The sequence below is a fragment of the Heteronotia binoei genome, chromosome 4, assembly GCF_032191835.1.
Source record: "Heteronotia binoei isolate CCM8104 ecotype False Entrance Well chromosome 4, APGP_CSIRO_Hbin_v1, whole genome shotgun sequence".
NCBI lineage: Eukaryota > Metazoa > Chordata > Lepidosauria > Squamata > Gekkonidae > Heteronotia > Heteronotia binoei.
In genome coordinates this window covers 151663918-151688202 of record NC_083226.1, presented here as the reverse complement: position 1 = coordinate 151688202, position 24285 = coordinate 151663918, and the positions used below count along the sequence as shown (strand labels likewise).

The window sequence follows — 24285 nt, the reverse complement described above, 5'->3', positions numbered from 1 at the left end:
CCCCAACCCCTACTCCTTGCAGGACTTTCCTTCTTCCTTATGGGAGTTTGGGGCAAACCATGGTTAATTGGGAAAAAAAAACTGCACACTATTATTTACCCATTCTATATAAACTTTTCAGAAACTAACTCTGGGCCACTGTCAGAGTTTGGAGAATCTTATATCTGACTCTCTGGGCTCTTCCCATGGCCTGATGCTTCCTTTTATTTTTGCACTTTATTTCTTAAATGTTCAAAGACTTCTTAGAACTTCATTCAGTGCCTTGACAGGTCAGTCCTAAATCTACCTCTTGAGCTCCATGCCTCCACCACTTCTTGCTGTCAGACTTGAAAGCCCTTTTGGAATCAAGATTTTTATCTCCAGTATCCTGCTGTCTGCTTTGACTTTTAGACACACACTAAAATGTCCGATTTGCCCCTTTTCACTGCTAAAATGCTCAGTATTGCTCAGCTCTCTATCCCTGCTGGTATCACAGATAGTATGGTCATAGACAGAGAAGCAGGAAGTTTTCTGTAGTTGACTTTGTGGAGAGAACAGCCAAAAAGAAAACTGCATCCTAACTGTTCCTCTGCTTGTTGTGTTATGTGAGATTTCACAATCAGCAGCATGGTCCAGTGTCTAAAATGTCAGGCTAGGAGACCTATTTCCTTACTCTAACTCTGCCATGGGAGTCCACTGGGTGACTTTGGACCAATCACTTACTCTTAACCTAACCCATCTTGCAAGGTGGCCATTGTGAGGATAAAATGGTGGGTAGGAGAAACGTGGTAAGCTGTTTTGGTCCCCATTGAGAAGAAAATCAGAGCATAAATCTCAAAACAAATATCAAAATAAATGGAAGAGGCCCTACATGAAAACAAAGTTCTTTTATCACTGGAAGACCACGTTTCAATACCACTCAGTACATAGATTACTAGTTTATTTTTTAAAAAAACCAAACCAATATATTTTTTTTATTACAAAAGAGAAAAGCTCCAGGTGCTATGTCTGGCCTTCAGACTCTGGGTACAATGCTTTTGTCAGAAGTCAGCTGCTACCTTCCAGCAATGCACACATATGCACTCTCTCACACACCCACATGCGCACACACACACCTCCCTGCCAGCCCACCACAGCAAAGCCCCAGACACACTGGAAACAGCCCATCTATGGCACCGCCAGCTGCTCTCTCGCAAACACCTCCCAGAACACAACTTGCAAAAGTACAAAACCCAGAAACAAAACCCAAACTGCTTCACAGGAAGTAACGAGAAAGGAAGAGGAGGAGGAGGACTGCCTGTGGCCTCCAGGCCAAGGAAAGCGTCACTTCTTCGCAAAAGAGATCTTCATGGCATTGTTTTGGGTGATCTTGGCATTGTGGGTGGCTCCAGCCCGCACCTCATTGTCAAACTCCACGAAGGCGATGTCATGCCGGCCAGGCACCAGCCGCACCTCCTTGAAGCCAGGGAGCTGATTGAAGAGCATGGACAGCATCAGCTCGTTGGTCTCTTCGGGCAGATTGGTGAGGAACAAGATGTGGTTGGGGGGGTTCTCCGACAGCGGCTGGGCTGGGGCCATCTGCCCAGGCAACATCTGCTGAGGGGGCATTGCCCCTGGAGGAATTGCCTCCTGTGCCATTCCAAGGGGTGGCATCATGCCGGGGGAGGCATGTAAGGGGGTTGGCCAGGCATGTGTGGCATCATCCGTGGGGTCTGGTTCATGGGTGGCATCCCAGGCACAGTGCCTTGGACAGCAGGGGCCACTGGAGCTGCCCCCCCCAGGACCCGCTTTTTGACAGCAGCTGCCTCCTGGCCCTTGGGCTTCTGCTTCTCGTGCTTGCAGTCCCACTCCACAAAAGTGCCCTTCATCTTAGCTATGATGTCTGAGTCCAGTTTGGCATACTGGATTCTCATGGGCTTGTCATAAAAGGGGAAACCCTGCATGGACCTCAAGGCGTTGGTAGCGCTGCTGACTTCTTTGAAGATGACGAAGGTCTTGCATCTTCAGGCTGCGAGAGAACCAGGATGTCGAGGATCTGGCCAAACTGGGAGAAAATGTTGTAGAGGGACTTCATCAGCTTGTCCTTCTTGATCTTCTCATTGCGGTTGTTGATGTAGATGGTGTGGTTCGGCCGGGGCTCGGGCACTGCCATGGCGACCACCATGCTTCGTGGGGCCTACCTGAAGGGCACGGGAGAAGGGCCTGTGGCTGCTGCTGCCTGTGCGAGGGATCCGCTGATTGCTAGTTTTGAGGCTATAAGAACATAAGAAGAGCCCTGCTGGATCAGACCAACAATCCATCCTATATCACACAGTAGCCAACTAGTTCTCTGGAGGTCCAGCAACAGGCTGATGTTGACTCCTGGCTCTGGTATTTAGAGTTTAACTGCCCCTGAATATGGAAGTTTCCTGTAGTCACCATGGCTAGAAGCCATTGAGACCTTTCCTCCATGAGTCTATCTCCTTTTAAAGCTGTCTATACCTGTGGCTATCAATACATCATCTGGCAGCAAATTCCAAGTTTCCTTTTGTCCATCCTGAATCTCTGCCCGTCAGCTTCATTGGATGCCCTCGAGTTCTGCTGTTTGGGGAGAGGGAGAAAATGTTATTTTTCTTATCTTTCCATGTCTTGCATGATTTTATAAACCTTTTGTCATATCTCATTTTAGTTGTCTCTTATCTAAACTGATTGATTATATAAAACTGAAAGAGGAATCAAAGTCATGGATCATCAGCTTGCTTGCCTCACAGGAGAGCAGGTCAAACTGGCCCTAGTGAGAGAGACACAGGAAGTTCTGAAGAACAATCCAGGTGGATTGTCTCCACAAACAGGAGCATTGGAAGAAGAAAGTTGGTAGGGGGAAATTCAAAGATGGTGAGAACCATTCTGGTCTGTTTCAAAACAGGAGGCATTTCCTCTGGACTCCATTTTGTCTGAGGCTCAGTAGCTCAGTCCAGGTGATTCCAAGGTTGTGTCTGGTATAGTGAAGAGTGTTGGAATAATACATTATGAAATAATACAACTAAAATCCAGGGGAGATCCTGTCACCACTTTTGCATATAGTTCTATGAACTTTTGCAGCATTCCACAAGGATGCCCCCCCCCCATCTTCTATGTGTGAATCTATCCAGCCAGAACTTTCACAACATCTCACCCAATTCGCCTCTTTATTTTAGCCCCTGTCTCGTGGCTTTTACCCATGTGGGTTCCATGATGGTTTAAGGGGATTCCTTCTCCCTTTTTTGCCAGTGGAAAAGCTGTTGGAATTGACCCATGTGTGTGTGTTTGTGTCACCACTTGTGTGCACAGGGTTGATCCAATAATTATATATATGCATATGAAGAACGCTCCTTATTAGAGGATGAGAGGGAAGTAAAAAGAATCTATATATGCTGCTGCTTCTCTGTGGTTTAAGTGTCCACTCTGAATACATTGTGTGTTTCTGTCCTTTTCTCTTGTTTTGATTGATTATTTTTTCTCCCTTCTGTGCCAAAGCAGAAGAGATAATGTAGGCTTGATTTAGATGGCTGATGGTGGTGGTCTTGGCCCTTCCATTAGAGAGAGTTCTTGCCCTTGGCAATTCAGAAGTTGCCTCACATTGGGTCGTTGCAGAAGATGCTTCCGTGCTCACTGTTTTCTCAGTAAATTCTGTGTGTCATTCAGCTGCTATATAAATATATAGTGATTAACCTCAAATACTTTAAAACAGGGGTCCCCAACTGCCGGACCACGGATGGGTACCGGTCTGTGGCCTGTTAGCAACCGGGCCATGGAGTGAGGCAGAGGCTCCACATCACCCCTTTCAGGGGAGGCAGCCTCGGAATGAGGCAGAGCAGCCCCACCACCCCTTATGCCCACCTGGGACCCAGGTGGATGAAAGAGGCAGCGCAGCCTTGCTCCAAAATACCACCTCTTTCATCCACCCAGGACCCAGATGGGCGGAAGGGGCAGCGACCTTAGCCTCCCCCTCATTTAAAGACCCTGGGGGGGGCAGGGATTGGGCAGGGGGCATCCTGGGGTGGCAAAAACCCCAGCACCCCAACCAGTCTGTGAAGAAATTGTCTTCCATGAAACCGGTCCCTGGTGCCAAAAAGGTTGGGAGCCACTGCTTTAAAACATCATGGATTAGTCTGCATTTACATTTTAGGAATCCATGATGCCTTGTTCTCTCAGACATTTCTTTCCTTTCAAGCAAATATATAGCAAGCTGTGTTGAAAGTCCAAGAAAGGCATAACCCAGGACTGGAAGGGACTGGATTCAGTTTTGGAGTCATTAATATGGAAGATGTGCATCAGCTGTTTTATTTCAGCCATTCTCATTGCTTGTCCTGCAGGCTAATGTGATCTTGTCAGACCTTGAAAGCAAGATCAGGGTTGTCCCTGGTCAGTATTTGGAAGGGAGACCACTAAGGAGTATCAAGGTCATGCCATGGAGGCAGGCAATGGAAAGCTACTTCTGAACATCTCTTGCCTTGAAAACCTCACAGGTCCGTAAGTCAGCTGTGACCTGATGGCATAAATCAAAATAAAAAATGCTGTTTCACTTTTTTCAACATTGGTATGACCATTTGTATGGGGAAAATATAGGGATATGAATTTGTATGAAGCATTTATATGAAATTATTGCAAAAGTAGGCATCAGTTTAATAGTGATAATTGCATCAATTTTTGCTAGCATGGTCAGGGGAGAAAAGATGCCTCCCAGTTTCATCCTGAGAGGGAAGAATCCATGCAAGAAATGAGGATTTTCAAACCAAAAAAGTGTGCTCACAAAATTCAGCATCCTTCCCAGTCACTGCAGTCCACAAACATAACCCCTGCTGGCTTTGACTGCCAATGCTGCCAAGTTATTTCACCCAGCTTTGGCATCACTACTCTCCACTGGCCAGGTGAGCCCGGGTCGGAACCAAATTTGGAAGTGTCTTCTCTGAACACTCCTCTGACTCAAACTTGGCTTAATGTTTGCCAGATGGATGATTTTGTCCACTAACAGATCGCCTTCGCAGACTAGTCTCTGGAATGGATTGCGGTGACATCTGCTTTGGTTATGTAGCAGTTTTTCAGGCTATTAACAAGCCCTTGACAGATGTTGTAATCTTGCAGCTAGTTAAGCAATTATTTGGGTTGAAAGAGTTATTTTGTAAGCATCGGTTTGGCTGTCCCACACCAAAAGGAGGCCATCGAGAGTCAATGTGGCGTGATGCAACAAGCAGGAAATTTTGGATGGGGAAGAGCAAGGTGACTTTGGGCAAATGGCTGTCTCTTGACCTCGTTTATTCCCCTGGGTGGCTGAATGGATTAAAATGGGATGTCCCCATGTAAACTGCCCTGAGCTCTTAGCAGGAAGGGCACGATAGACATCTGCAAAATGAAAAGCATTTTTGCAAAAAGATTGCAAATGGCACTGTTCACCTAATTGTGCTGCCTGGATCCCCAATTTGCGGTTTATTTAAGGAAGCACTTACGTCACACTGGGCACCTTACAGACATTTTCAAGGGACAATTCCTGCCTGCAAGATTAAAAACCCGACCCAAGACAGCAGAGCAGTAAGAGCTGTCAGTCATTATATATTAAATACAGCTGAATCACCCAGCCGTAAGGTATGGGTATCACATTATTTGGCTTGGAAAAAGTTAGAGTCATGAGGCAAAACAATAATAAATAAAAACCAAAAGCTTATTTGAACATATGAAGCTGCCTTCTACTGAATCAGACCCTCTTTGGTCCATCAAAGTCAGTATTGTCTACTCAGACTGGCAGCAGCTCTCCAGGGTCTCAAACTGAGGTGTTTCACACCTATTTGCCTGGACCCTTTTTAGTTGGAGATGCCGGGGATTGAACCTGGGACCTTCTACTTACCAAGCTGATGCTCTATCACTGAGCCACCATCCCTCCCCAAGGGCACCAAAGAATCAACTCCAGGAAGAAAACACAGCTGCAGTGTTTGAACATATGAACATATGAAGCTGCCTTATACTGAATCAGACCCTTGGTCCATCAAGTCAGTATTGTCTACTCAGACTGGCAGCGGCTCTCCAGGGACTCAGCTGAGGTTTTTCACACCTACTTGCCTGGACCCTTTTTAGTTGGAGATGCCAGGGATTGAACCTGGGACCTTCTGCTTACCAAGCAGATGCTCTACCACTAAGCCACTCTCCCTCCCTATTTATTGAGGTAATTTCTATTTTCACCTAATCACTGCAATCTAAATACTAGTTCCTAGGATTGGTCCCTAAAAGCTGGCCATGTGCATGAAGAATTAGCACGGGCAGACACATCTGGGCTTACCTGCCTTCTTTCATGAATGGGAGATTTGCAAAGAAAAACCTCAAGTTACCTGCAGACAGTGAGAGGTGGAGCTCTCTAGCACAGAGTTCCCCAACCTTTTTGAGCTGGCAGGCAGCATTCTAATTCTGACACTGGGTGGTGAGCCCAGTCACAAAATGGCTGCCATAGCTTACCTTTCATCACCCAGTGACGATCCTGGTGATATGGTGGCAGCTGCTACCAATGAACATTTTAAAAAATCTGTGCTGTCAATCAAATCTCTGTTGGCCAATCAGAAGCCTTGCTAGGCAATAGCCTTACTTGACTCTGCCCACTTTCTGAAAACATTTAGCAGGTGCCAGGAGAGGTATCAGCAGGGCCGCGGCCACAGACACTGTGTTGGGGACCCTGCTCAAGCATTGCAAAGCAAGGGAAGAATACCTCACCCCAACACTGTTACTCAGACAAGTATATCAACCTCAATGTCTAAAAGCATGTGGAGCTGCCCTTATTTCAAAAACATCTTCAGCAAGCCCTGACTTGCTTTCTTTCTTCAGAGATCATATCACATGTAGTGAAAATGGGCAAAGAAAGGGAAGGTTGTAGAAAGTAAGTCCTAATAGGGCTTGCTGAAGATTTTTCTTTGGTGTTCTGTATCAGTTTTTTACTTTGTTTTTTCTTGTTTTACTCATATATATGCATTGGAGGATGCTGGTAAACAAGGGTCTTATAATTACTCTTATTTTCCTTGCTTGTAAGTTCCTGATTTTTGGTGGGGTTTTTTTCCTGTTCCAATTGTGTTTTGCTTCCTCTTTTGGTGGATTCAATATTACAGTGGTTTACATCCAGCATATCTCCTTGCAGACTTAAAAAGCAGGTTTTTATGCTGAATATAAACTGGTATAATATCAAATTGACTGTAAGAGGAAGTAAAACATGTTGGACAGAACATTCCATCCCCCCCCCCCAAGAAACTGCAGCTCACAAGCAAGGAAAATGAAGAATTTATTTTATACTACCTGAAGGAGTCTTAGAGAGGCTTAAAATAGCCGTCTCTTCCTCTCCCCACAACAGATACACTGTGAGCAATGTTCCCTCTAAGCTGCAGAGTCTTGTGAGCAAAAATTCTACTTTGTGAGCTACTGGCATTAAAGTGAGCTATGGGCACTAAAAGTGTGAGCTACTGCATAAATTAGTGTGTTTGGGGGTCATCCTTCCTGAACTAAGGCAAAAATGTCTGAGCTGGAGGCTAAAAATCTGTGAGCTAGCTCACACCAACTCAGTTTAGAGGGAACACTGGTTGTGAGGTAGATGGGGATGAGAGAGTTCTGAGAGAACTGTGACTGGCTCGAGGTCACTCAGATGGCTTCACGTAGAGGAGTAGCGAATGCCTGCTTACTTCCTTTAGAGTTCTCTAGATTAGAGTCTGCTGCTCTTAACCACTACACCAAGCAGAAAAGCTGAGACTGAGGAACAGCACAGAGCAGAGGTGGATTGACCATTGAAACCTGGCTGGCTGATGGCCTGGGAGGCCGCCCTCCCACTGAGTCCACCCTGACTCTGAAGCAGCTCAATGCAAGAAGAGCAAGAGCTGCCACTAGTGTCCTTTACCTACTCAGAAATATTTATGTAAGACAACTGTTGCCATAAGGCAGCCACAAGCAGCCACTGGCCACTCCCTTTGCAAGATGCACAGGAGTGGCCATAAATCAGATGCCTCAGCCCCACACAAAATGTGAAGATGCAAACCATGCAAGAGCCAAAACAAAGAAATTCTTTCAGCCTTCTAACAGGGGACAGGGCCTGGGTGGACCATCCTTCCCTCCCCTTTTCCAGGACTGTTATTGCCCTCCAATTCTCCCTTGGAAGAGACTGATTTTGAAGGAGGAAAAGAGCATTTTTATGGCCCTCTATCACTCCAGCAGAGGGGGAAATCCCAGGTTTTGTAAGATGTTTCAAGCAAATGGAACAAGGAGGTAGAAAATGGAAATCATGAAAAGCAAAAAAAAAAAAAAGGTGGGTGGGTGGGGAGAAGACTGCTGAACTAAAGGTAGAAGACAGTACACAGAACAGTAATGTTGAGGGTGATGGCCAAATGCTAAAAAGAATGCACAGATTTTGATATTCATGCAGTTCTAATTTATGAGATCACTGGTTTTTAAAAACAATGTGTACAATTTATTTAGCACCAATTGGCACTAGTGGCTTTACTAGCAAAGTATTCCTAAGGTGCATTAGCAAAAGATGACAGCGTTTGGGGAGAGGAGGAAGCCCAGATGCATAGGTGTGCAAATCCAAGAGACTAAGATAGCTGGATGTGGGGCACAGATGCCTATCAGCTGTCCGACCTAAGTCACAATGTTGCAACCTGTTTCAAAGCTGCCATGAATCAAGTGCTGACATACAGTAAGGCATGCCGTTAAAACTTCTTTGCCACCGCAAACTGGAAGTCTACATTAGTCATGTTTATACAAGCACTCCTCACCAGTGGGTGGTGCTGTTGCATCTCTGAGAGTTCAGGTCTGTTCTCTGTTCTTTCCAGCTGTTCTGTGTTCCAGGGAAAGTTGTTTGGCCATTCTAAGGTACGTGCTAGAGGCTGTGCAGTGGACTACTTGAGAAATTTTATTAAAGTTGGCTTCCTCAAACAAGTATATTATATGTCATTGTGCTGGTGTATTCCCTTGCAGGTCTTTTTGACACAGAGTAGAATGAGCTTTGCCTGTTGCAGATCCCTACCATTCTTAATTCTTCCTTCATTATCACCATCTTCCTCTTGTTCCTGCTAAACAAGAAAAAATAATCTCACATAAAATAGAAGACCTTTGAATTGAGAAATGTCTTTGCTCTTGAATCCAGCATAAAAGAATACTTTTGATGGGGGGGGGGGATGAATGTGCTATTATCACAGGGCAAAGAACACAAGTTATGCTCCAGGGCTGCAGAAAGCTTGTGACAAATGCCTTGATAATTACTCTAGACATTTTCCATCTGCCATTCACAGATCGCAACACAAAAGGCTTCACACAATGCTTGAGGTTTCCTGTTTCTTTATTCTGGCTTCATGGCTCCAGGGAGAAAAAAATTAAAAGGCATTATGCTCTGCCACCTGGAAAAAACAGGCATAGATATGATTTTTAAAACAAAACTCATACAAATCAGAGCAAAGCAGTGGATTCAGGGGCAGCCCATATATATCAAAGCTAGCATGAGAGGTCACCTTAGGTAGCAGCATGAGGTTTAATTCTCAGGATGTCAACCAATGAACAGCCCAATCCAGAATCCAATTCAGCTGCAGCTTATTTCCAAAGGTGAAAGTACAGGTCCTCTCCTGGTGGTTGGCTTGATCCACTGTCCTTGGATTTTCTTATTTCTGGTTCCATTAAGAAGTGGCTGGGTGGCATCTTCAAAGAACCTTTGTCTGTCTTGTCAAATCTAAATAAGTTGCTTCTCAATATACAACAATAAAATGTCAGCACGAATTTGAACAAAAAATCGACCCACGCCATTTTTATCTTCTCTCTTATTCAATCGTATTCATTTCTCACTTCCTTCATTTTATCCTCACAACAACCCTGAGATGTAAGTTAGATTGACAGAGAAATGATTTGGAATCCGTCATCTAGGGAGTTCCACAGATAAAAGTCTAGCTATGTATGTTTCTTCAGGATCTATTCCCAGGTCATGTTGACAGATGTGGACTTGGCATTTCATGCTTCTGAGGCATATGGAAGTGCAATGCAGACTGGAATCATAGGATGCTTGGGAAAAGGTTCCCCCCATGTTGTTTTTCAGGCCTTAATCAGTCCTGGGGAGCCACGGTTTGCCCCAGTGGAGAATCTTATCATGTAGCCCATCAAACTCCGTGGTTGTGGAGGGAAGCTAATCCTCCTTCTAGTTGTGCACTAGTCCTGACATGAAAGTGGTCCATGTACATTTGGGAAGCACAGAATGCCAACCCAGTGATGGACCTAGGAAAAGTATAGCACGTAGTTAGGCCTCAGTCCAATACTCTAGCTGCTGAACCACATTAAACTAAGGACCCAGCTGGATGACTAGAGTTAACAATCTCCAGGTGGAGCCTGGAGTTCTCCCAAAATTATACCTCATCTCCAGAAATCAGTTCCCCAAGAGGAAATGGCAGCTTTAGAAGTTGGACTCTGACATCCCATCCCCATTGAACTTCCACAAATTCCACCCTCCCCAGGCATCACACCCAAATCTCCAAGAACTTCCCACGCTAGAGTAGGAGAGCTTTGATCACATTATTGTCAAATGTTAGAATCTCTTAGTTGTGTTTAGGGCAGATTCTTTTACTCTACCCAGGGTCTGCAGGATGCACAAATACAGGGCTTTTTTTGTGCAGGAACACAGTTCTGGCTGGCTTGGCCACAGCTCCAGCTCAAAAAATGGTTTCTGGCAGAGGGAAGGCACTAGGCAGCCACAAGCTCCCAGGCTACATGCTCCATCCTCTCTATTGCCTCCAGCCTTGCAAAGAGAGAGTCATGGAGCCACCCACGAGCACCCCCTCTCAGGAGAAGCCGGGTCTGCTGCTGTCTGCTCTGCCACATGTGGCGCTCTCTCTGGCCATGTTTTTTTGGGGTGAAACAAGGTCTCTTACTGGACTGTGTGAGAGCACACATCTGTGAAATGCAGCTGATGGCACTGTTCTGCTTTGTGTCAATATGCAGAAAATAATCTACTGAACAGGTGAAGTAACTTCCGGAGATGTCAGAGAGTGTGGCCTAATATGCAAATGAATTCCTGTTGGGCTTTTCCTACAAAAAAGTTCTGCACAAATACAATCACAATCAATCAAGGCAAGAGATAAGAGCAAGATCAACAAACCAGTCCAGACTCGGAAGCCAAAGGTTCAGTCCAAAGGTCAGGGTCTGGAGTCCAGGGTCCAAAGCTTGGAAGCTGGGGTAGGATGTGTGGTTTGGGTTTCTAGCTAGAAAAGCAAGCACAGGTTAAACAGGATAGAATGCAAGGCAGCAAGACAAGATAGCAATCTGTTTACCGGTGGGTTAGTTTACAGAGGGGGTGGTGAGCAAGGTTGCTTCTACATTGAGTCTTGTTCAGTGTGTTCCTTTTATCTGCCTCATTAGCTGATTCATCCCCCAAAGCCCAGATCTTACTTCTTACTGTTGTTTCCATTGTCCTCCACGTGCAAGCCCTTTGCATTCCTACCAGCTTATCATTCCTGCTCCTTTAATGATTCTGCTCCAGGAATTAACACTACCTCTGTGGTGCAATTAAACAGGTGCTTCCTTGTCTGCCTTGAGCTCTCAAGCATCTCCTGCACTCTGCTGGTTCAGGAGAAACCAGCGCTGACTGGCTTTCTGATCTCTGCCCCATTTCTTTTGTCTCCTACCAGAATGAGCAGCCTGGTGCTTCTTTTGCTGGATCTGCTTCTAGACCCAGCTGCTCACATGAGCATTGCACTGGTGCAGGGCCTGATTCTTTCATTTTCTCATATTCATAAGAGGAGGAGGCAGCTGGCTAGCCCATGACTCTCTTGCTGGCAGCTGAAACTGCAGTGTTTATTATAGGGTTGCCCATTCCTGGAAATATCACTCCTTGGAGATTTTTGGAGAAAGGCACAGGGGAAAAGACATCACTGTCTCAAGCAACCATATTTAACATAGAGACTGGGGGAATTCTTATAGTGTTGCTCTCTGTACCTATGTCTCCCACCCCCCTTTCACCCCTACTGCTCCACTAAGTGTAGAATACAATCCGAGAGAGGTCACTATAATGGATAACACAACAAAAAATGCAAGCTAGTGACCAATTTACTAAGAAGTATGTAGAAATCAGTCCAAATGTCCAAAACATGTATATTCAAGTCCCAAAGTAGTGTGGTGACAAGCCAATCTATTAAGTACTTGTTTCTTTCCAGTCTTCATCAGACCTGGGACCAATATTGATTCAATTATATAGATTCTTTACACAATTTTCAAAAAAGAGGAACGCAGAGCGTCTCCAGCAGCAATTTCACATCGGCTACAGCTCAGTATGTGGCTTTTTGTGCCAAGAAGCTGAACTGTAGCCGATGTGAAATTGCTGCTGAAGATGCTCTGTGTCCCTCTTTTTTGAAAATTGTGTAAAGAATCTATATAATTGAATCAATATTGGTCCCAGGTCTGATGAAGACTGGAAAGAAACAAGTACTTAATCGATTGGCTTGTCACCACACTACTTTGGGACTTGAATATACATGTTTTGGACATTTGGACTGATTTCTACATACTTAGTAAATTGGTCACTAGCTTGCATTTTTTGTTGTGCTTCACTAAGTGTGGCAGGGATCTGAAGCTATGCTTCCATGTAAGTATCTGTCTAAAGTGTGTTTCTAAAAGCTGTATTGACTCACAACCACTCTTAGTAACACAATTTATATAGCTTAACTAGACAAAATACATTCCTAATATACGAAACATGAAGAAGAACAAAACACCTAAATAATTATTTTCAAAAGTCCCATAAATCAGTTTCAGTCTTAAAGTCTTTTCTGTTAAAGGTGCAAATTCCAGACTCCCGCAAAGTTAATGCCATAGAACAGCGCCTCCAGAATGCCAATAGCAATGGACAAACATCAGACAGCTGAAAGTTATTCAGGATGCGCAGTATTTCTCAGTTTTAAATTCATAAAAGCTAAACGTGGTTTCCAGAAAATTCAGAACCCGTTTTAGTCTCCCGGGCTTTCTCTAAGCTGCAATCATGACAAGGCACCTCAAAAATGATCCATAATTTCAGCTTTTTACAGTTCCAAACAGGTTACCAACTTTTCAACTTGAACTCCAACTCTGAGACTAATTTCAAGGTGTGCTTATTATCTTCTGGACTTGCATAAGCCTGCCAAACTCCAGTTGGGGTGGGGAATTCCCTGCCTTCAAGTCCTGTTGCTCACCACCATTGGAAGTAGAAGTGGCAGAAAACTTGACTACTTACAGGAAGTTCTTACCATAGAGTTCCTGGTAATTCCTAGCTGTACCCATAAGTGACAAAACCTGTAAGTAGACAAGGCCTTGCTTTTCTTCTTAACTTTCTCATGGGATACTGACCCCTCACAATCCTTTCACCTGTTTCCAGACACACCCTTGTGTGACCTCACATAAGGATGCATATGGTGTCTATTGTGGCTGGTTAGATGTTAGAGTGGATGATCAGAGTCCTAGGCCTCAAACATCTTTTTTCTTCCCCAGTGCTGATGAATTTTTCTTTCTCTCAGACTCAGCTGCCAGTAGACACAGTGAAATGTGGGATCTTCAAAAGAATCGCTTCCTGACCTTCTGCTCTACCTCCCCAGTCACTGTTCAAGGACTGGATCATAACCACTACAGAATGCTTTCATGGGCCTCGTAATGAGTTTACAAGCAGCTGCTAATGTCATAAACAGTCAAGTGTGTCCCCTCATTGGCACAAACCCCATATAATACTCTTGCAGTGCAGTCTTTTGTGACACCATTCTAAGCATTTTATTTGCTGCCTCAGCCAATCTTATGATCAGACCATTAGTCACATCACCGTTTTGTTTTAACCGAGCAAGCAGCTAATTATCTGATTCTGTTACTGTCTCTCAGTGTACATTGAATTTATCCCATGAAGAAGAATCAATCTTAAGAGTTTAATACAGAAAAAAATCCTATTATTGCATGGGAATTTTCAGTATATGTGGATATTTCTTGAACTTGCAATTCGCTTGCAGAAGTGGTCTGAAGTGAGTTGTTGGTCTATGGTGTAAGAAAAATGATAGATCTGCAGCTAAAATGGGCAGAGAAAGAGAGAACGGGCTAAAGGAAAAATATTTTTGGGGAGGGGTGCAAGGATCTCTTGAGATTTTGTGCTAGGTTAGTGGATCTGATGCTTTACAGAAACATGTTTCTCACCCTCATTTGGTGCAGGTGATAACTCTGTGAGCATCCGACTGGAAAGTTTTAAAAGCAGCAGATGACGTGCGGGGATGGAGTGATAATGGCCAGTAATCATCTGGCCAATGGAGATGGTGGTTGAGTGGGCTTAATGTGCACAGCCTTCTTGCCATATTAGCTTCACCTTTGGCTTGTGGCATCCCAGCCAGCCATTTCTCTACAGTGGCATGTGATCAAGCTGTTGCTTCTGGGCCAAGCAGGAGTTTTCAAAGTGTCCAGGAAGGGTGTTTTTTTCTCACTTGCTCCACACCATTGTTTCAGCAAAGACTGCTGGATGGCCAGTCTAGCCCAATCATGTTAAATCTGAGAAGCTAAGCCAGGGATGGGGAACCTTTTTTCTGCCAAGGACCATATGGATATTTATAACATCATTCGCAGGCCATAAAAAATTATCAACTTAAAAAACAGTGCTCCACCAAGGGAGAACAATTCAGGCCGTTTTTCTATTTGAAGTTTTGTTTTTCTATTAGAAGTCATATGGGGAGAACCTAATCTGGCGCACATGCACACACACACACGACCCACCGCCCTAGACAAATACATAGGTCCAGGGCTTTTTTGTAGAAAAAGCCCAGCAGGAACTCAGTAGCATATTAGACCTCATCCCCTAATATTAGCATATTAGGTCACACACTCATTAGCATATTGGGCCACACCATCTGGGATAATCAAATGCAAACTGAACTGTGACAGTAACTTTTCCAGGCCCTGCAGCAATTCTGGCCAGCCAGCCAGGCCCCAGGGAGGCTGCTGCACAGTACATCTGGGCCCTGTGATCCCTGCCTGGCCCTGGGGAGACTGCTGCACAGCGTGGCTGGACCCCACGATCCTTGCTGGCCAGTCAGGCCCCAGAGAGGCTGCCACATGGCTTGGTTTGGCCCAGCAATCCCCGAGGGCCACACCAAGTGAGCTCGAGGGCTGCATACGGCCCTTGGGACGGAGGTTCCCCACCCCTGAGCTAATCTGAGCTAGCCCTGACCAGAATTTGGATGAAAGACCACCAAGAAAGTCCAAAGTCTCTGTGCAGCAGCAGGGAATGACAAACCACCTCTGTATTTCTCTTGCTTTGAAAACCCTGCAGGGTTGCTATAAGCAGTAGCAAATTAATGGCCCTTTCCATCTCCACCAACTACCCTAGTGCAAGATAAGTAAGCTTGTGTTTTCTTTCTTTTTTCTTTTCTATTATTGTTCATCTACGGTTGCCAATCACCAGTTGGGGGAAGGGGATCCCCCAGTTTGGAGGCCTTCCCCCTGTTTGAAGAAAGCAGTGGGGGGAAATGTTTGCTGGCCACTCCATTATACCCTATGGAGACCAATTTCCATAGGGTGCAATGCAGATTCAATCTATGGTTATCTGCAGTAGGGGTGTGCATTCGATTTGGCCGAACCACATAGACCACCGAATCACTCCTGATTCGGAAGTATACGTCACCGTATACTTCTGATTCAATTTTCAGGCCATTAAACGGGAGCCGTATATGGCTCCCTGTATATTTCTGTATAGATATTCGGAAGTATATGGAAGTCAATGGAAAAGGCGGGAAAGGAGCTTCTGCAGCCTCAGGGAAGCTGCTTGCTTCCTTTCCCGCCTTTGGAAGCCTTTTCTCGCCTCTCCCATAGCCTCCCTGGGATCAGGGAGGGAGGGGGAGGGGAAGAGGAGCCCCAGCAGCCAATCCAAAGCATGCATTTGCAAAATGCATTGCAAATGCATGCTTTGAAGGGCTTTTATGCGGCTGATGGCTGGGCTAATCTCTCAGCCATCAGCTACATTGTTTTTCTTTTGTTCTTTTGTTTACTTGGGTATCCAGTAAACAGTGTTCTCTGGCCAATCACAGAGCAGTGCTATTTTTTGAAACTGCCCTGTGTAGAGTCAAAGTCTGACTGGCTGGACTCCATTCCATTGCTGTTGTGTTTTGTGTTGGTGTGTGAAAGAGATTGTGCTGCTCTGGCCCTTGGCCTCAGCTGCTGCTGCTTTCTCTCAGCCTTTCCTGACCTGCCTTGAGAAGAGAAGACGTCTAAGGTAAGACAGTCTTGGGGTTCTTGTTTTTATTTTAGTTAGTAAAAGGACTTTTTAAAACTCAGAGTCCCTTTACATATCCAGATTTGGGTGGGTGAGTACTGAGTAGCTTATTTGGGGTTAGGCGGTTCTGCTGGGGGTGGGGGCCTGGGGTGGGGGGGTTTACCAATTTGCCTGTATCTTACTTTAGTGAGAGGACTTTTAAAAGTGCAGTGTCCTTTTACTTTTCTTGATTTGGGTGGCTTGGATTTCTTGGGGTTAGAGTGAAGGGGTTTTTTTTGGGGGGGGGGGAGGAGTTGGTAAAGTTCCTGTATTGTTAAAAGTTAAGTTTTTTACTGTTTTAAAAGGATTCTGTGTTTGATTTGTTGCTGCTATGTTGTGCTGCTGTTGTTCCTTTTCTCTTCTGGTTCTGGTTCTTGGGAGGGGGCTGTTTAGCCTAATTTTCATTGTTTAAAAGGCCACTTTTTTAACAGTTGAGTTTCTTGGCCTTCTCCTGTTGTCCCTTTTCCTGGTTCTGGTTTGGGGGGGTGGGAAACTGGCACCTGGGTGAGAGACACAGAACCAGCAGGCTTGTTGTGCTTGGCCAGCTCTCCCTGGGTTGTTTGGGGCAGGGCTGGAGAGCTGGCATCTGTAGATTGTATGTTCTGTGGCAGGGAACTGAAAACAAATCAGCCAGTATCATAATGCCCCTGTATAATTATTTATTTATTTATTATTTATTACTTTGCATTTATATCCCGCCCTCTCCGCAAGCAGACTCAGGGCGGCTTACAGTATCATAAAAACAATCAATTCCATAAAACATATAAAACCATAATACATTTATCAGTTTAAAACTATTACGCTATCTCAATCCAGTCTGGCGGTATTGGGTTCTGACTATGACCACCAGCTTCTGTAAGATGTCCGGTGGCAGCCCATTTTCAGTCAACCAGAAAAGCCTGTCTAAACAGTTCGGTCTTACAGGCCCTGCGGAACGCCGACAGATCCCGCAGGGCTCTTATAGCTTCTGGGAGGGTGTTCCAGAGTTCTGGTGCTGCCACCGAGAAGGCCCTAGATCTTGTTGCACATAGCCTGGCTTCTTTTGGGCCAGGGGCAGACAGCAGATTTTTTGTCCCTGATCGCAGTGCTCTCTGGGGGATATATGGGGAAAGGCGGTCCCGTAGATAGGCAGGTCCCTGACCATAAAGGGCTTTAAAGGTTAATACCAACACCTTGAAGCGAACTCGGAACACAACAGGCAACCAGTGCAGCTCTCTCAGCACTGGCCGAATGTGCTCCCGTCGTGGTAGCCCCATTAACAGCCGTGCCGCAGCGTTCTGCACTAGTTGTAGTCTCCGGGTTAGTGTCAGGGGTAGCCCCATGTAGAGAGCATTACAGTGATCTATTCTTGAGGTGACCGTAGCATGGATTACCGTCGCTAGGTCGCTGCAGTCCAGGTAAGAGGCCAGCTGCCGTGCTTGCCGAAGATGGAAAAAGGCAGATCTAACAGTGGCTGCCACCTGAGCCTCCATTGTAAGGGAGGACTCAAGGAGCACGCCTAAGCTCTTGACCTTGGGGACCGGTATTAGTGGCACCCCGTCAAGGGCCGGCAGCTGGATCTCTCTCCCCGGACCGCCCCGACCCAGGTAGAGAACCTCCGTCTTCGTCGGATTCAATTTCAGCCGACTCAGTCTGAGCCAGGAGGCCACGGCTTGTAATGCCAGGTCTAGATTTTCCAGGGTACAGTCAGACTGGCCACCCATCATTAGGTAGAGCTGGGTGTCATCCGCATATTGATGGCAACCCAGTCCATACCTCCTGACAATCTGGGCAAGGGGGCGCATATAGATATTAAATAACATCGGGGATAGGACCGCTCCCTGCGGCACCCCGCAAGTAAGGGAGTGCCTCTGGGATGCTTCCTCCCCTATCACCACCCTTTGTCCCCGATCTTGGAGAAAGGAAGTCAGCCACTGCAAGGCAGATCCCTGTATCCCCACATCGGTGAGGTGGTCAGTCAGTAGCTGGTGGTCAACCGTGTCAAAAGCGGCTGACAGATCTAATAACAGCAGCACTGCAGAGCCGCCCTGATCCAGATGTCGCATAAGATCATCCATGAGGGCGACCAGAACTGTCTCCGTCCCGTGACCTGGCCGAAAGCCGGACTGGAATGGATCCAGTGCGGAAGTGTCCTCCAGGAATCCCTGCAGCTGAGTCGCCACCACCCGCTCTATGACCTTACCCAGGAAGGGAAGGTTTGACACCGGCCGATAGTTCGCCAATGTGGCCGGGTCTGCTGATGGTTTTTTTAAGAGGGGACGGACCACTGCCTCTTTAAGAGGTGTGGGAAAGATCCCTTCAATCAGGGACCTATTGATGATGTCCTGTAGTGGTTCACGTAGCCACGTTTGGCTAGCCTTTATAAGCCAAGACGGGCACGGATCTAACCTACAGGTCGTAGGGCGTACAGCTGCAAGGGTCCTGTCGACTTCCTCCAGACTGAGTGGACTGAAGGAATCCAGAACTGAACCAGAAGACGTGCTTGGTGCCCCAAGTTCATCTACTGTATTAATTATGGCGGGTACGTCGTGTCGGAGTGACGAGACCTTATCTGCGAAATAGCTCGCAAAAGCCTCACAGCCTATTTCCAATTCTCTACTATTTTGTTTGCCCTGTGGCAATTCTGTTAATGACCAAATTATACTAAACAATTGTGCTGGGCGCGAGGTCGCAGATGCGATTCTGGATGCAAAGTGTTCCTTCTTTGCAGTCCGAATAGCCATCTCATAGGCCCTCATAAATGACCTATATGATGTTCTCGTAGCTTCGTCACGAGCGCGACGCCATTGTCTCTCTAGTCGTCTTAATTGTCGTTTCATCGATCGCAGCTCCGGGGTATACCACGGGGCGGATCGTGATCGAGGATGAAGAGGACGTCTGGGGGCGATTTCGTCGATGGCCTCGGAGAGCCGGTTGTTCCAGGTCTCCACCAGTCCATCCAATGAGTCGCCGGTAGGCCAAGGGTCCCGCATAGCCATCTGAAGCCACAATGGGTCCATCTGACTACGCGGGCAAGCCAAAATCTGCTCACCGCCTAAACGGGACAGAGGTGGTATGTCCACACGGGCCTTCAGGACTTGGTGGTCAGACCATGGCACTGCCTCAGCAGATATCTGACCCATTGTTACTCCCGCCGCAAAGATCAGGTCTAGTGTGTACCCAGCCTGGTGTGTGGGCGCTATAAATCGATGGTGCGGTCTCATTTGGAATACTGTGTGCAATTCTGGTCACCGCACCTCAAAAAGGATATCATAGCATTGGAAAAGGTGCAGAAAAGGGCAACTAGAATGATTAAAGGTTTGGAATACTTTCCCTATGAAGAAAGGTTAAAATGCTTGGGGCTCTTTAGCTTGGAGAAACGTCGACTGCGGGGTGACATGATAGAGGTTTACAAGATTATGCATGGGATGGAGAAGGTAGAGAAAGAAGTACTTTTCTCCCTTTCTCACAATACAAGAACTCGTGGGCATTCAATGAAATTGCTGAGCAGTCGGGTTAGAACAGATAAAATGAGGTACTTCTTCACCCAAAGGGTGATTAACATATGGAATTCACTGCCACAGGAGGCGGTGGCGGCTACAAGCATAGTCAGCTTCAAGAGGGGGTTAGATAAAAATATGGAGCAGAGGTCCATCAGTGGCTATTAGCCACAGTGTGTGTGTGTGTGTATATATATATAATTTTTTTGGCCACTGTGTGACACAGAGTGTTGGACTGGATGTGCCATTGGCCTGATCCAACATGGCTTCTCTTATGTTCTTATGTTCTATCCCCCTGGCATAAACTTCTGTGTATTGGGAGTCACGGCCCACAAGTGGATGCAAAGTGTCTGCTACTGAGTCATGGGCCAGCCCCCCTAATGGCTTTCTCTGCCCTTTCTGTTGCTCTTTTTTGTATCTTGGAAAGAAAGATCTGACCCTGAAAATTGTACCTTCCATATCATACATTAGTTGGTAATTTTTTCACTGCATATACATGTTGGTTAAGTAAAATGTGTCCTGAGGGTTACTAGAATGAGTGTCTTAGAATCTTTGGGGGGGCGGTGAGAGGGAGTAATGGAGAAAGAGAGGGCAGTGAAAGCCTGGAATGCAACCTCCACATGAAAAGGTTGTGTATATTAGTATGCCACTTGCTTGGGGTTCATAGTGGGGGCAGCTGCTCCCTTTGTGTGATGATCATTGGTTTCTCAAAAAAGAAAAATCTGATTAGCAGCTGTAGAAAATGAAATGCTGAGCTAGATGGGTGCCAAGGTCCTAATTTGCCAAAGTCAATGAAAAACTTTGGGCCAGCCTTGGATAGGTCACCTTACCAAGTGAATTTGGAGTTGTGGGTCACTATACCCAAAATGTAAGATTTTGCCCAAGGTCAATTACAAGGCTTCTTAGTTTGGTTCAAAAGAAGCTTTGAATGATGAGGCTAAAAAAAAATCAATGGGTGTTAATATTCATGATTAAAGTTACAACATGGGGTTAGTAAATCATATAGGTACAGATACAATAAAATAATAATAGACCATTAATGAGCAAAGATAATAATACCAGCAACACAAACAGCAGTGGAATTCCAAAGCCATAACTGACAGGGACTTGTTCCTGACACAAAAGGGTTGGGAACTGCTACATTACAGGAGTTAACTGGATATGCACAAATAGAGAATGGTCTCTGGATTTTTCTTGATGACATTGGAATTTCACACAACAGTATTTCATGAGTTTGTTTGTTTTCATACCTCCTACATAAACTGTCTGCATAGTGAAGATCCACTTATTGGATCTGGAGAAGTGGGCTTTAAAAGGGGTAAATTCTCTGAGATGAGGAGGCATGTGAAGAGGAAACTGAAAGGAAAGGTAAATACAGTCAAACCCTTGGGGAAGCTTGGAGGCTATTTAAAACTACAATCCTAGAAGCTCAGATAAAATATATACTACAAGTTAGGAAAGACACAAACAGGTATAAGAAAAGGCCTGCATGGTTAACAAACAAAGTAATGGAAGCTGTAAAAGGTAAGGAGGACTCCTTTAAGCAGTGGAAAGCTAGTCCAAGTGAGATTAATAAAGGGGAACACAGGCTGTGGCAAATCAAATGCAAGACTGTGATCAGGCAGGCAATATGAGGAGCATATTGCAAAAAACATAAAGACCAACAATAAAAATTTCTTCAAATATATTAGAAGCAGGAAACCAACCAGGGAGGCAGTGGGGCCCTTGGATGACCAAGAGGTCAAAGGATTACTGAAGGAGGATAGGGAAATGGCTGAGAAGCTGAATGCATTTTTTGCCTCCATCTTCACTGTGGAAGATGAGAAGTATTTGCCTGCTCCAGAACCACTTATTTTGGAAGGGGTGTTAAAAGACCTGAGTCAGATTGAGGTGACAAGAGAGGAGGTCCTACAACTGATAGACGAATTAAAAACTAATAAGTCACCAGGTCCGGACAGCATACATCCAAGAGTTCTGAAAGAACTCAAAGTTGAACGTGGATTCCATCTTAGAAGGCTAACACCACCTGCAGCTATCTTCCTGCAGTGCCAGACTCCATAACAGCAAAATGGGAGGCTCACATACTCAACAGATGTCACCTATGCATTAAAGCCATCAAGCTTATCTTAGGCATGGATCCTGCCAGACCGCCTAAGCCTTTGTCTAATGGAACCCAAGACAAAGACTGGTGCCAAAAGAAGACTAAAGAGAAGGAAGAACATCTTCACCCAGAGCCAAGTTTCTTTGTATAGACCGGGTGTTACCTAGGTAGCAATTTGGCCATCTATTGTCACATTTTTAGATAAGTTTGATAGACTTAAGTACCCCCCACCTTAATAATTTTTCCCATTCTTTCACTTAATGGTCATCCTGGAGCCTCCCCCTTGGCCCATTGTCACCAGGAAGTCCAATCAGGCAACTAAGGCCAAGTCTGCTCATTGGCTAGCTATGAGCATCCAATCAGGTAACCAGGGCCAAGGCAGCCCATTGGCCAGATATGGGCGTCCAATCAGGTGCCACCAATAAACTGTTTATTGGCTACCGCATAAGTCCAACCCTTATGGTCATTGCGGAGCCTCCCCTTTTTCTGAGGTCATGTACCAGCTGACCACTGTGATCTGCCCCTGTACCTCCCATCCCCTAAGGGCTCAAATTAGTCCTTATAACCTGTGGTCCAGTTCCCCACAGGTGTGCATCTAGCAGTACTCCCATTCTGCTGTCTAGATACATCCCTGATTCTTGGTCAGTTGAGGGTCCCTTCCCCCTAGTCCTTGTTCGTTGACATTGGAGCCTTCCTTGAAGACTGCGATCGGTAATTATCACTCTGTTTTTCCATCCTTGTGTTACCTCTGAATTTCTCTCTATTTCTCTTAGGACTGTATGTATGTTTTATGAGTTTATTACCTTGTATGTGTGTCTATATTTTTCTACAATAAATTTTAATTATTTTACTTAATTAGTGTCCCTGGTAAATTTAAGCAATCATTTCTGGACGAGTATGCTGTATACATAGATTCTAGATCCTTTTTAAGCCAGGTGCTCACCTGTCAATTCCCCAACCTCGTTTTGAGGGCATTTTGGCTTACAAGTGAGTGGGCAGTCTTCGCAGTGGAGGACGGTAAGCAGTGGGGTGCCGCAGGGCTCGGTACTGGGTCCCATGCTCTTTAACTTGTTCATAAATGATTTAGAGTTGGGAGTGAGCAGTGAAGTGGCCAAGTTTGCGGATGACACTAAATTGTTCAGGGTGGTGAAAACCAGAGAGGATTGTGAGGAACTCCAAAGGGACCTGTTGAGGCTGGGTGAGTGGGCGTCAACGTGGCAGATGAGGTTCAATGTGGCCAAGTGCAAAGTAATGCACATTAGGGCCAAAAATCCCAGCTACAAATACAAGTTGATGGGGTGTGAACTGGCAGAGACTGACCAAGAGAGATCGTGGTAGATAACTCATTGAAAATGACAAGACAGGGTGCGATTGCAATAAAAAAGGCCAACACCATGCTGGGAAATATTAGGAAGGGAACTGAAAACAAATCAGCCAGTAAGTATCATAATGCCCCTGTATAAATCGATGGTGTGGTCTCATTTGGAATACTGTGTACAATTCTGGTCACCGCACCTCAAAAAGTTTATTATAGCATTGGAAACAGTCCATAAAAGGGCAACTAGAATGATTCAAGGGTTGGAACACTTTCCCTTTGAAGAAAGGTTAAAACGCTTGGGGCTCTTTAGCTTGGAGAAATGTCGACTGTGGGGTGACATGATAGAGGTTTACAAGATTATGCATGGGATGGAGAAAGTAGAGAAAGAAGTACTTTTCTCCCTTTCTCACAATACAAGAACTCGTGGGCATTTGATGAAATTGCTGAGCAGTCGGGTTAAAACGGATAAAAGGAAGTACTTCTTCACCCAAAGGGTGATTAACATGTGGAATTCACTGCCACAGGAGGTGGCGGCAGCTAAAAGCATAGCCAGCTTCAAGAGGGGGTTAGATAAAAATATGGAGCAGAGGTCCATCAGTGGCTATTAGCCACAATGTATATGTGTGTGTGTGTGTATATATATATAATTTTTTTGGCCACTGTGTGACACAGAGTGTTGGACTGGATGTGCCATTGGCCTGATCCAACATGGCTTCTCTTATGTTCTTATGGGCTCCAGTCCACAAAAGCTGATGCTGGGATAAAATGTTGTTAGTCATTAAAGTACCATATGATAAGGCAGAGACCACCACTATCAGCCTGGTAAATGGTAGACCTAGATGCACATCTATCCGCTAGGAACAAAAGAGGTCTTTCGTGCGCATTCATAGAAAGTTCTGCAGATTGGTTTTTTGTTAGGGTGGCTGCTATTTGAGTGGCATTTCCAGCACATGAGTCTCTTGATTTTTACTTCAATTGACCAGCACATCCCTTTGGTTATAACATGATGAAATGGAGGAGAATGACATTCCCATTGCATTCCTATTGAGGAGAAAAGAAGAGTATAAAAATCTAACTAAATAATTTGTCAACACTCTTTCAGGGCACAATGGATAGCGGGATTTCTATGGGTTCCTTGTATGTCTGGATC

At 45.4% G+C, this 24285-nt stretch overlaps 1 pseudogene; it reads right to left on the bottom strand.

Moving 5' to 3' along the window:
- Positions 1 to 1302: 1302 nt before the first annotated feature.
- Positions 1303 to 2135, bottom strand: LOC132570003 (U1 small nuclear ribonucleoprotein A-like; annotated as a pseudogene).
- Positions 2136 to 24285: the final 22150 nt, after the last annotated feature.